The sequence below is a fragment of the Leptonychotes weddellii genome, chromosome 11 (genome assembly GCF_054177405.1).
Source record: "Leptonychotes weddellii isolate Sample4059 chromosome 11, ASM5417740v2, whole genome shotgun sequence".
Taxonomy (NCBI): Eukaryota; Metazoa; Chordata; class Mammalia; order Carnivora; family Phocidae; genus Leptonychotes; species Leptonychotes weddellii.
In genome coordinates, this window is record NC_138379.1 from 26,980,913 (window position 1) to 26,995,123 (window position 14,211).

Here is a 14,211-nt window from a genome sequence, read left to right on the forward strand (position 1 = left end):
TATTTTTTAAATTTTATTTTATTATGTTATGTTAATCACCATACATTACATCATTAGTTTTTGATATAGTGTTCCATGATTCATTGTTTGTGTATAACACCCAGTGCTCCATGCAGTACGTGTCCTCTTTAATACCCATCACCAGGCTAACCCAACCCCCCACCCCTCTCCCCTCCAGAACCCTCAGTTTGTTTCTCAGAGTCCACAGTCTCTCATGGTTCATCTCCCCCTCCGATTTCCCTCCCTTCATTTTTCCCTTCCTGCTATCTTCTTGTATTTTAACTTCATTTTATTATCTGTCTTCTCCCACTGTTACCAAAACTCCATAGGGCTGGGATTTTTCTCCATTTTGTTCAATTGCTCTAACCCAAGAGACTGAAACAAAATAGACACCCAATAAACATTTCTTTTTTTTTTTTTTTAAGATTTTATGTATGTATGTATGTATGTATGTATGTATTTTAGATAGAGACTACATGCACGAGTCAGAGGAGGGGCAGAGGGAGAGAGAGAATCTTAAGCAGGCTCCATGTAAGGCTCAATCTCATGACCCTGAGAGAGCAAAAGCCAGTTGTTCAACCTGTTGAGCCACGCAGGCGCCCTTAAACATTTCCTAAATGAACGAATAAGTAAGTGAATAATGGTAGATAGGTCAGTAAAACAATTGTGTTGTGAGTGAATTCATCATGCCAAAAGGCAGGATTGAGACATGGTCTATAATTTAAGATGAGTTACTTGGGATTCTTAAGGCTAACAAGTACCCTCCACCACCTTCATCAGTAGCTAGACCCTCCTTGAGAGCTAAAAGGCAGCACCAGTCCGTATCTTCACCCGATTCTATTTTGATCCAGTTCTTATTACATACTGAAAAGAGAGCACTCATCACTAGAATCCAGGTTTGGAGTATCTTAGCAAAGGCAGAAAAAGAGTTATTTTTCTTACATAGCCCATCAGTTTATTATAGTCCCAAGCTTTCAGATACTTTGTTCTTTTTTGTTCATTTTTCCTCTGAGAAGCAGAAGGGATTCCAAGTTACTAATTATGGGTCACAATTTGCTTTATCCACTGTTAACACAGAATATCTTTTTGTTAGTGCTTTCCCCTATTGATATAGGCAGTACCCACTGGGAGGGAGTTAAGAGGATATATGTCTATGAGACACTTCTGCCTCATGCTGCCACTATTTCAGAAGTCAGTGGATTTCACAAAACCTTTCCCAGAGTTAACAGCCAGTAGCACTTTCAGTATGTGCATGGTATACTTATTTTGGAGGGGAAAATTTGGTGAAAATTTGAACTGAATTATCCAGCATAAACATATTCAGAACATCTACTGACTTCTAAAGAAAACAATGCATGCCATGTGTTACATCCAAGGGGTGTTGAATTAAAAACAATGAGACACTTTACCTAAGTCTTATTTTTGATCATTTAAAATTTTTAATCCAAAGATAATTTTTACCAATAATTATTCTAAACCAGCTGCCATAAGAACCACTGTGACCCTATCCCCCCTTTTGCAGGGAACACTGCAGTTCTATGTTGAATTTGGGTATTTGATTCTAAAGAATGCAGCACCAATATTACTATATGCCTAGTCATAAAACTAGCACTTTTTGTCAATTTATCCACAATTCCTAAGATGCAGCAATTGAAGTAATTGACATTGTAATACTATACCAAACTCCAGAACTGCATAAACAGCATATTTGTGTACCCCAAAGCACTATCACATTACTGAAATATGATGATAATAACAAAAAAGCATTTTTTCTAAATACAAGTATGATATATAATTTAGGCAGAATCCCTGTGACCATAGATTACCATGCTTTACCATTCCTTCTAAACATTGTCTCTGGCCAATTTTCCACCAGAAACCTATTTCCAAGGCACAAAGAGAAACAACAGAGAAGTATGACATAAATACATACCTGCATACATATGTACATATACTACTAACTTTGGAAGGGGACCAAGAAACACAGTCAAAACAAATGAAAATTCTGAAGAGAACTCTGTATGTGAGGATAACAATTCCCAGGGAAAACAGATGATGTGTTGTTAGAAATAGCTTGAAGGGAGGAGAGATGTAGGTCAGTTAGCCCTGGGATCTAGGATAAGATACAGCTTGGAATACTAGGACCTAGAAGAAATGTCTCAAAGAACTTTATAAATTCTAAAAGTAAATTGACCTCTAGCTTCCCATCAGGAAGATACTGTGTAGCTTAAATGTTATGAAGCCCCTTTACTTTCTCTGAGACAATCTTGGTCTCTTTTGCCTTTTTCATTCTTCAATGCCACACCAAATCCATGTGTCAGATTAACCCTGAACAAGTTAAGAAATTACTTTTTTTGCAATAGTTTGGAATTTGCTGACAGTATGAAGTTTTCACTCTCTGTGTTAAAGTGTTTGACACCTGTATCATTGCTAGACCTAAAAAAAAAAAAAATTCCATATATTTAGAAAGATAATCCCTGAAGCTAAAATAATGAAAACCAAAAAAAGTCCAAAGTCAATTTTCTTTAACAAGAAGTTTCTAGAAATTACCCTGTGAGGGTAAGCAAACCAATACTGGGTGAATGGTGAGAAGACTAAAAGCAGCAACTTGGCATATTTTGCTACTTAAAAATTCACCCCAAGATTTAATGTCTTAAAAAAACAAAGATTCATTATTTCTCATGATGCTGAGAATTAACTGTGCAATTCATAGTGGTCCAGCTCAAATGAGGCTAAATGGTGCTGGAAGGCCTCACCGATGTGACAAATGATTGACTATGTTAAGTAGAGTGATGGAGATAACTTGGTCATTGTATCTCTCATCATCCAGAAAACCAGCCCAGTTTAATTTACCAGTCCAATTACACTTACATTCCCTAAAATAACAAGATAAACTCTAAAGTGCAGCACTTTTCCAGACTCTCCTTGCATTACATTTGTGAAGAAACTTTGTCCAAAGCAAGACCTATGGCCAACCCAGATTCAAGGGGTAGAGAAATGAATCCCACCTCTCTTGATAAAAGGAGGTACAAAGTTGTATTTTTATTTTTATTTTATTTATTTTTTTTTAAAGATTTTATTTATTTATTTTGACAGAGAGAGACACAGCGAGAGAGGGAACACAAGCAGGGGGAGTGGGAGAGGGAGAAGCAGGCTTCCCGCGGAGCAGGGAGCCCGATGCGGGGCTCGATCCCAGGACCCCGGGATCATGACCTGAGCCGAAGGCAGACGCTTAACGACTGAGCCACCCAGGCGCCCCACAAAGTTGTATTTTTAAAAGGCATGCGAACAGGAATGAGAAGAATATGTGGTCCTTTTATAATCTGCTACAGGTACCACAGGAAGAATGGCTTGTGAAACTAACCTTGTTCTAGGTACCCTACAGAAAGCTTGTGTCTAAAACTTGTCTTAGAAGACTTTGTGGTTTCTTGTTACCAGAAATTTCCCTTGAATTAGAAAGATATTTTCCTGTCATAATTCAAGGACATATTACAAGGTACTATCATTCTGAAAGGAAATTTTAGTATGTAGATGAAAACAAAGACAGCCCAAAGTCACTCAAAACACAATGGAAACCTACCGGGTGGAGAAGGGATGCTGCCAGCCATTGGAGACAAACAGTTCCTGGGTACTGTAGTCATTCCATCCCGTGTCACTTGTTGTAAATTGCAAATCCAACCAGTCCAAACAGTGGCTTGAGATGTTAACAAAGATCTAAATGTAAGAGACTCACTATTAAAATAAATAAGTAAATAAAAACAGTACTAAACAAAGATGTTTATTTGGTCACAATAGCTAAACATGCTACTCAGTTTAGTAACCTATATCCTAGTGAGTTCTAGGATAGATTTTTGAGCCATTTTAGATCCTGTATTCTATAAACTTTAAAAAACTACTTAAATAATAGTTCCTTTACCATTAATAATATAATTCATAATTAATGAGCTTTTCTAATGTTACATATGTTTACCAATAATAGAGTTCATATTTTTAAACCTCAGACTAATATCTTATTTTTCTATTGTTCAATGAATAGTCTTTATGAGCTCCAGACTTTCTTGGATTAATGGCAGAGGATGAACAGCACATTCTACAATGGAATGAAGTGTTCCTTCAACATTTCAACATTCATAATGAAAGCCAGTCAAGTTTGAAAATATTTTTTTCACTTCAATCAGATATTACTGGATTAGCTACTTTATGAATCTATCCCCACCTGGTCTAGGTACTTTCTAATTTTCTAAAATAAATCAACCAACAATACTTATTAGTCCTGGAACTTCAAAGAACATTAACACTTTAAGGAAATGTAATTAACCTCTAATTCAGAGATATTTGCAGGGTTTTAGCTCATTTGCCAACTCTAATAATTTAGTAGTTGCTGGCAGAGCACTATATTGAGAAGGATTCTAAGGTCATGTCTGGTCTCAGGAGAGAAGAATACAGCAATTGATTAGTGATGTCTGCTATGGAAACCAGAGGAAAGACACAATTACCATCAACTTCCCATTCTGCTCTAAGTCAAATTTGTCATTTTATTTTATTTTAATTATTTTATTTATTTATTTAGAGAGAGAGAGAGCACGAGCAAGGGGAGCGGCAGAAGAGAGAAGGAGAGAGAGAATCTCAAGCAGACTCCACGCTGAGCATGTGGAGCCCAACCCAGGGCTGGATCTCATGACCCCGAGATCATGCCCTGAGCTGAAATCAAGAGTCAGATGCTTAACAGACTGAGCCACCCAGGCACCCCTCAAATTTGTCATTTTAAAGACAGAAAAAGACAGCATAAGGGACTCCATAGTCCCACTGTATTTAATGATAAAGTCCAATCTTAGAAGTCCCATTACGACTTCCAAGCCAATATTTATTTGGAGTAGACATTGGACACTTTTTGACTGGCTATCATTCACTTCCCACTATTTTTTCTAGTTCCTTACTGTGTGCCAACAACATAGTTGGAAGACAATTTCCAGTGTTTGTCTTCTATTGCTGCTCTGATCCCAAACCATAGAAACTGGGACCTTCCTCTACCACAAAATAGTCCAATGAGCTGGGCTTTGTTGTTAAGGCATTTGCTCCAGAACTCTGAAACTTGAATGAGCTATGCAAAGAATGAGGAAATAAAGAGGGAGTCAGATGATTACAACCATAGCAAGAGCATGGATCAGATGGTTGCTGCAGTGTGACTTTGACAGCATTTCCTACAGCCTGGCCTGCAACTCTCCATTTTTTAAGCTTTAAACTACAAGCCAATTATCAGTTATGGGCATCCCTGCTATTTTTCCAATGCATCTCCCTTTGGTTAAAGGCCAGAGATAATTTCTGTTGCTTCAAATCAGGAACGCTGATTGATGTTTTATTCAGCTCCACAGTCATCACTAAGTATTAGTGATGTAATGCTTTCCTCAGTCAAGTCATACATTTCCATTTATAATCCCAAAATTGAATAAAATGTGTTCCATTGGAAAACATGAAAAATAGGGTCATTTGACAATTACAAACATCTACAATCATGTCATTTCTGATGGTGGAATTAGCTTAATTATTCCATTATATTGATCTTCAAATTTCATCAACATTATGTTATTGTTTCAATAACTATGTAAAAAACAACCAAACAAACAAAAGTTGAATTGAAACAAAGACTTTATACATTTAATGAGAACCACCTGGGGAAAATTTCTCTCACTTTTCTCTACCCTATCTATGCTCGGAATATATCACATTTGCTAACTATAGGTTATAAAGAACAAATACTTTTAAGATTAAAGGTTGGTTTATAGACCATTGTTCATGTAAGACGTAACAAACCCATAAAAGTCCTGCTATATACAAAGTCTGCACTAACGTATATTTGGCAAATAGTCTACTCTTAAGCCCTGGTTTACTTATCTGCTGTCAGGAAGAAAAGGTAAGAGGACATGCTGTCCTGGAAACTCATAATGTACCTCCATCATACTAGTATCACTTTGAGGCCAACTCACAGAGTATACATTACTCTTCTTGGCTATTTACATTAAGACTCCATTAAAAAAATGTCCTTTAGTCTTTCTGCTTTTATTAATGAAAAAATGCTACATTAAGAAATTTCTGCTTGCTTTTCCTTCTTACTTCATATAGAGACCCATGTGTAATCTGCAAAGCAGTCTGAAAAGAATGGCACAAGCAGTCAAAATATTTACATATTTCTCTGTAAATTATTTCATAGAAAGATTTAACAAGCATAAGTAAGCTATGACAAGCATGTTCACTTATCTGAAGAGAAATACTTTGAGCTGATTTCCTGGCACTGAGAGGGAAGCTGGTTAAGTGACATCTCCCTTTATGGAATGCAATGATTAAACAATGAGTTGTGTTTTACCTTCTCCAGGAAGGTCAGTTTAATATGGATTTGTTTTCAATAATGCTCAATATACTACACCCAGAATTGTAAAATCTGTCACTAATATTGGTAAGTAAAGCAAGGCTTAACACTGAAGTTAAAACAAAAAACAAACAAACAAAAAGAAGAAACCAAAAGCAAAAACAAAACCCTAAATGTCCACCACGAACAACAATAAAAACACAATTGTCTGAAAATGTAGTGATATATATGAATAATCTCACAGAAAACTGAGAAAACAGTAAATGCTTAAATACTAAGAAATATCTTACATTTGAAGATAAGAAATGGGGTATCTCAAAACAGGATTATATAAAATGATTTATCTATAAGCTTAATGTAGTTTTTATTTCCTCCTGAATTGTGAGAGGAACATAACTGGAAAATGTTGCCTTGATCTTGTGTAGGCTATTTAGGAAGGAAGGAAGGAAGGAAGGAAGAGAAGAATGAACGAGGGCATTTATGTAAATGTTTAAACTCAGAAACCCCTGTCTACTATCCAGAGGAGCAAGCTCTAATTTCACAAGTTACAGAGAAGCCTCATGGATTCTCCTACACTGAAGTCATCAGCATTTCACATCAGAGAGTACTCTGTAGGGTGTAAAATGATGACTATTGGGCATCCAGAAGACCACATTCCAGCCCAAATTCCTAACCTATCACAATGACCTGAACTTCACCTCTACTTCCCACTCTTCCTTACCTGGCAGTTGAAGAAAATTATTTTCCCTGAACATGATTTCAGAAGTGAAATGAGTAAACTGTTGATAGCATATGCAAAGTACCCTACTTTGGGGAGGAGCAGTAACTTGAAATAACGATGTTGGATTTGCTTCCTATTACATGGAAAAGAGTTAGCTACTGTAACCTCCCCACCAAGACTACCATAATATATTGCTTATTGGTGAAAGACCTCCTTGTTAGCAGCTCTGATCACAGAGGTTTCATTTTAATCTATCTTAAATTGCTCAGCTTGGAAAATATAGGTAGTCACTCTTATCTAACAGGATTTCAATAGCCTCATAAATTCTACCTTTGGAAAATAGTCAAACCAAGACACCCGTTCACATTCTTCACTCCTTCTACTCATTTGCACAGAATAAGATGTCAAGTTGGGTCTCTTAGAAGACCCAATTCTGGTTGTTCAGCATCTAGAATTGATTCCCTGTCAGTTAAAAAAAAAAAAAAAAAAGTGTGGTCAAGTGAGGCAGGGCTTCTATCCTAATCTAATAGCTGACAATCTGCTTGTTCCAAAATGATTCTTAATGGAATTGATGGCAGTTGTCAATTTTTCAATTTAATGTGTTTTTCAAGGCATTTTTTAAACCAAATGGAATCAGCACTATTTTTTTTTTTAATTTAAATGCTTTTCTCCTTGAGTTTAGAGCTATCTGGTAAAATGTTATTGTTTTTAAAAAAGGCAATGTGAAAATATTGAATTATGGTCAGGATTTTTTAAAAACTGAGGGAAAAAAGACAACCATATTTCTCTGAACTTATCCTTCCTACACTTCTTTGTTCTGCCCCAGAAATAATAAGATGGATGGACTATCCTGGGCTGCAAAAGAGATTTGCTGTCAGGAGACATCTCAAATCTTCGTGTGAACATGATAAAATATTTTTTATAAAAATGTTTTTATATCTTTCAATTTGAAAGTCAGTGGGTATGTGTAGGATCAGTTTAGAACATGGAATATAGAATTTAAAGTCACAGAGGTCAGGGCTCCAGTCCCAGCTTTAGGTAGTCACAGCTGTATTACTTCTCTGAGTCTCTTTCTTCATCAATAAAGTGAGATTAATAATAGTACATATTCCATGAGGGTTTTTTTATAAATATTAAATGAGATGTCAAACATAAAGTGACTACTAGGGATTTTTTTGGGGGGGTAAGGTTCTTAAGATATTAGTTTTATTATATGCCTAGATGACAGATAGCTAGATAGGCCAATAACTTACTCATGAGCCTATATCATGACTATATTCTTACCTTCCAGTTACCTGGGTCCATAGGCTTCATCCCCTTCATCTTCCCTGGATTGCTGTCCTCCTGGTGTTAAATTCATTTTCTTTTGATATATATTGACAGCCTGGCACTGTGATATGTGTTCAGAAGGCAAAAAGAGCCAGATGTATTATAGTCTCTGTCCTCAGGAGCTACCTTTCAGGTGTGTATGTGGATGAGAAGGAGGGGAGTGGGTAGGAGGAGGCTGACAACATTTATAATGTATACAGTAATCATGATAGAGATGTATAGGAGCTGTTAATCTGCCTTCTTTGGGGTGGGATGGAGGAGGTAGCCAACTTCATAAACAAAATTTTTGCTGATGTGAATGTGATTTCAGAATTAATTCTCAGTATAAGGTGCAGTAACATGCAAAAACAGTGATCTGCAAGAGAAGGGGTTGGTTGTGTTTGGAATTCATGGAAGGATCAGGAAAGTGGCAGTTAAGTGTAGGAATGGGGTATTATCTTCTAGAATTACAGAATTACAAAGCTAGAATGAACTTGATGAATAATAAAAGTGATAATAAAAGCAATAAAAACAGCAATAATTATATACCATTTGCTGTGTGCCAGGACACTTTTTACATATTAACTCCTTTAATGCTTAGAAATACTGTATAATGTAAATATTATTATTATCCTCATTTTAGAGGAGAGAAAATCTGAAGTATAGAAATATTAAACAGGGGCACCTGGGTAGCTCAGTCAGTTAAGAGGCTGACTCTTGGTTTCAGCTTAGTTCTCAATCTTGCGATCTTGCAATGGTGGGATCGAGCCCCAGGTAGGGCTCTGGGCTGAGCATGGTGTTGGCCTCAGATTCTTTCTCCCTCTCCCTCCCCCTTTGTTCTCCCCACTCACTCTCTCTCTCTCAAATAAATAAATAAATAAAATCTGAAAGAAAGAAGGAAGAACAAAAGAACAAGAAGGAAGGAAGGAAAGAACGAAGGAAGAAATGTTAAACAATTTGCCCAGGGATATCCCATCTAGTAAGTAGCAAAGCTGAGATTCAAACCCAGTCAGTTTGGGTCCGAAGCCAGTCTCACACACCATGGTACTCTGCTTCTTTGTTTTTGTGTTTTCAATTAAGGAAACTTGTGCCCAGCAAGATAAACAATCAGAGCCCCTGGTGAGGGAGGAGCCTCCTATTACAGTGGCTTTATCAGCCCTACCCTGACAGGCTGCCACTAGAGAAACAAAATTACCTAATTGCCTAGCCATCTGTAGTTAAAAGTGACATTAAATCCTTGAAGCTAAAATTAGCCCACAGCATGTGCTTATGATAGTTGTGAAGCAAAGATAGGAAATAAAGCCAAAAATACAAAGCAATGAAGAAATAAGGTGTGCAGACTTTAGGGTAACTTCATGCTTAGTGTATTAATGACTTCTTGGAACCAAACATTCCTTCCATGGGCACCACACAGGTATACATCTATAAAACAGGAGAAATTCCTACCTCATAACGCAGTGAAGATCCAGTGTCACGGGTTCTCCCTTAGACCAAAACAGTAAAGAATGGCTGTTAGCTTCTTTCCTTCCTTTATTCTTGTTTCACTTCTTTCCTTTTTCCTTCCTTCCTCTTTCCCTCCCTTCCTCCCTCTCACTATTCCTCCTTCCCTCTCTTCCTTCTTCCCTTCCTTACTCTTACTCTTTCTTCCAAATTACTATCTAGTAACTCTTCCACTCCCTGAATGGTCTTTTGTCATTGTGTCTAGTAATAAAATTTTAATGACAAAAATAAGGAGAAAAACACTAATTCTGAGAACTGTTGGTGATTACTCACAGAACTACTAGATGGCTTAGAAAAAAGTAGAATGATCTAATCTCATTTTAAAGCTCAGAATCATAGTTAGCATTAAGTTATATCCATTTATGGTCCCCACTATAAAATATTTCAAGCTTTCAAGATATCAGTTATTTGTAATACCATACCCCTGCTCCACCACTCAAGAGCAACTGTTTGGTAAGTAATGTAATAAAATTGTTATTAAGAACAAATTTCAATAGAGTTACCATCATAAACCTCAGGGTTGAAAGGCATCATGAAGGAATGCATTCCCAAAATTTGGTACAACTAAGTAGTAGGTCTGAGCTAGAAAAAAATATACATTTAGTCTGAGAGGTCCTGTCTTTCCTTTAAATTTATACATGTATTTTATGTAGGGGGAAAATACTTTTTATGATATGCCACCATTCTAGTTTCATACATATTTATTTAATGGCCCATGAATATACATTAATGCATATTTTCATTTATATACACATGATATCATTAGTAAGAATTTTCAAAAAATTGGGGCATCTGGGTAGCTCAGTTGGTTAAGTGTCTGCCTTCAGCTCTGGTCATGATCAGAGGGTCCTGGGATGGAGCCCCGCATCGGGGTTCCCTGCTCCATGGGGAGTCTGCTTCTCCCTCTCCCTCTGTCTGCCACTCCCCCTGCTTGTGCTCTCTCTCTGACAAATAAATAAATAAAATCTTAAAAAAAAGAATTTTCACAAAATTACTCATTACATATTTCAAACAAGTTTCAAAAAACGTAATTTCTGAAATAAACTGAAGGTAATAAAAGAAGATAACTGAAGATTCCAAAAGAAGTCATAATTTTCCTATTTTTTTATATTCTATCCATTAGTTGTTTGCCTTATAAATGAAAGTATGTAGCAAATATGTAACATATTCATGCACCATCTCCTTAGGTATAAAGGTTAAGAAAAATTGATTACAAACAAATGAGATCTATGACAAAGGCAGAGAAGTAAGGTGACCAGCCCCCCAAATTAATCGGCATATAAATTAATCTTGCTTCCAAACAAAAAGTAGAACAGAAAGCACTGTCATCAATAATCTACTATGCCAAGACATTCTCTAGGATAAATACTAATGAATATAAGCAAATAGTAGTTGGATGAGTAGTAATGTAAATACTTAAAAAGTTAAGAGAAAAAGTCTGAACATTTTCTAGTCTGTGAAATATATTTTAAATGTCTTATTAACAATAGTGCTATCACAGTAATTGATTACCATTTACAGGACACCTACAGAGTGCCCCACACTATGCAAAGAACTTCCCACATGCATTCTCTAGTTTTCATATTTATTTTGCAAGGTAAGTATTATTACCTCCATTTTACAATTCCAGCAACTGAACCTCAGAAAGTTTAAGTGTTGTACCTATAAATCTATGACTATGACCCTAGGTCTTCTGATTTCAAAGGCTAGACCCTCTCCACACTGCAGAGAAAGACTGATAGTACTTTTGCAAAAGCATACAATTTTGATGACGTAGTTTTTGTTTTTATAATCATGGTGCTCATTGACTAATTGTTATCTTCAGTTTATTTCAGAAGTAACACATTGTTTCTACAAAGTTCCATATTGTCTTTTAACCACCTAACTTTTGACATGTTCTAGAAATGACTCCATAAAGCAATCTAGACAAGTGAAGGACAGAGATGACCATCTAAGATAAAGACAATTTCTAAGAGGAGGATGATTCTTTGATGGTGACCTCACCTCATTACACTTCACACATGGCTGTTTCCCCTCTTATTCTTTCACTAATGGCCCCTCAATTCCCTTCTGTTAAAGACAAGAATACATGGAAATCCTACCATCTAAACCCCAACCAACATGTATGATTATAAAATGTTCTGAGGAAAGAGTAGTCATGCATTACCTAGTAATTCTTAAGTAGACCATCATACATTAGAAAAAGGTAAGAAATTTGCAAAGTTGTGAAATACTGAAAATAAAATTACATAAGCTATGATTGAGGAAAATAAAAAAAGAAATTAAATATTTGTGCGAATGTGAATAAGTTTTCTCTCTAAATCAGTTAAATCTTCCTTTGCAAAGCTCAGGTTGCATGGTTGTTCAAAACATCCTTGAATAATGTCTTTTTTAAAAAATGTGTTTAATGGGTGCCTGGGTGGCTCAGTCAGTTAAGCGTCTGCCTTTGGCTCAGGCCATGATCCCAGGATTCTGGGATCACGTCCCACATCAGGCTACCTGCTCAGCGGGGAGTCTGCCTGAGATTCTCTCTCCCTCCCTCTGCTGTTCGCCTCGCTTGTGCACAAACTCTCTCAAATAAATAAATAAGTCTTTTTTAAAAATGTGTTTAATAATTAAAAACTCAAACAACCTAAAGGTTCATCATGACACATGGTATCTATCCATGTAATACTATATTTTGCTACCATCTATATGGTAATATAGAACTATATTTATAAGCAAAATAAGATAACAACAGTAAATTGTTAAATAGAAAACTAGATTATAGGGGTGCCTGGGCAGTTCAGTTGGTTAAACGTCTGACTCTTGATTTTGGCTCAGGTTATGATCTCAGGATTGTGAGATCAAGGCTCACACTGGGCTCTGCGCTCAATGGGCTGCTTAAGATTCTCAGTCTCCCACTGCCCCTCACCCCACTCATGCTCTCTCTCTCTCTCAAATAAATAATTCTTAAAAAAAAGATTATAAAAATATTAAACATATATGAGCCCATTTTAAAAGCATATTAAAAATCATGTATTTTTTTCATTAAGGGAACATTATTTTTATAATTCTGGATATATGAATAGTTTTGATAGTTTTTAAAAATCAAACTCTATTGAATTTACATAGTAAAGGAGAAAATTAACATGTGATTATACTAAAATATACCTAAGGGAGAAATCATAAAATTCAGGAGCCATTCTTAATACAAATTCTATTTTAATAGCAGAAAAGTAATTACCTAGATATAATGGCCAATTATTACTATAGTAAAACAAGCAATGAACATATTAACTATTGGAATGCCAAGACCATTCTCACTTAAATGAGGGGAAATACTGGAATACCACCATCTGCACAATTATTTAGCATTGTAAATAAGCTAATACAATAAAAAACAACAACAAGGCATACAATTATTGTAAACAAAAAGATAAAACTACTGGGCGCCTGGGTGGCTCAGTTGGTTAGGCGACTGCCTTCGGCTCAGGTCATGATCCTGGAGTCCCTGGATCGAGTCCCGCATCGGGCTCCCTGCTCGGCGGGGAGTCTGCTTCTCCCTCTGACCCTCCCCCCTCTCATGTGCTCTCTCTCTCTCTCATTCTCTCTGTCTCAGATAAATAAATAAAATCTTTAAAAAAAAAAAAGATAAAACTACTATTTGTAAATGAATTATAGTCAAAATGAACTATAAAATATAAAATAAATACTAAGAAAACCTGATAAGATAACTGGCTAAAAGAAAACTATTTTATGTACTTTTCTTTATTCTAAAAACCACTGAAATTTGTATATTTCAAATATGAAATATGTATATTCCCTGCTGACAACAGTTATGAAATTATAATGTATCTTTAATAAATTAAAAATGAAAGTCATTAAATATTTTATATAAATGACCTGAATAAATAGAAAGACTAAATGATGTCTATACAGTATTCCTGAATTATAAGACAATATCAAAAAAATAAATATTTTCTTAATACATATTAATGTTAATTAATACATATTAACATTAAATTTCAGGTCAAAAAGCCAAAAATCTACATGTAAGTCACCCCTTCCAACTGCTGACTCCTAAACTATATTTATATTATATTATATATTATATTATATTATATTATATTAGGTGAGGGCACAAGTAACCCAGAATAAAACAGCAATTGAGAGGCTTAATTTAATGTGATTCCATTCAAAATCAAAATTTTCAGAAGTGTGAAGATATTTTTTACATACATATGAAAATATGTATTTCTAAGAAACTTTTTGTTTTTATTTTTTTATTCTTATGTTAATCCCCATACATTACATCATTAGTTTTAGATGAAGTGTT

At 35.6% G+C, this 14,211-nt stretch overlaps 1 long non-coding RNA gene across 1 annotated transcript in view; it reads right to left on the reverse strand.

Moving 5' to 3' along the window:
• The window catches only part of LOC145716167 (uncharacterized), a 146,971-nt gene extending 137,095 nt beyond the window's left edge, over positions 1-9,876 (reverse strand). Inside the window, exons 1-2 of the long non-coding RNA XR_014138629.1 lie at positions 9,840-9,876; positions 3,581-3,714 (exon numbers count right to left, since the gene is read on the reverse strand). This is a non-coding gene — a long non-coding RNA (uncharacterized LOC145716167). The remainder of the gene's footprint in view (positions 1-3,580; positions 3,715-9,839) is intronic.
• Between the last annotated feature and the right edge of the window lie 4,335 nt (positions 9,877-14,211).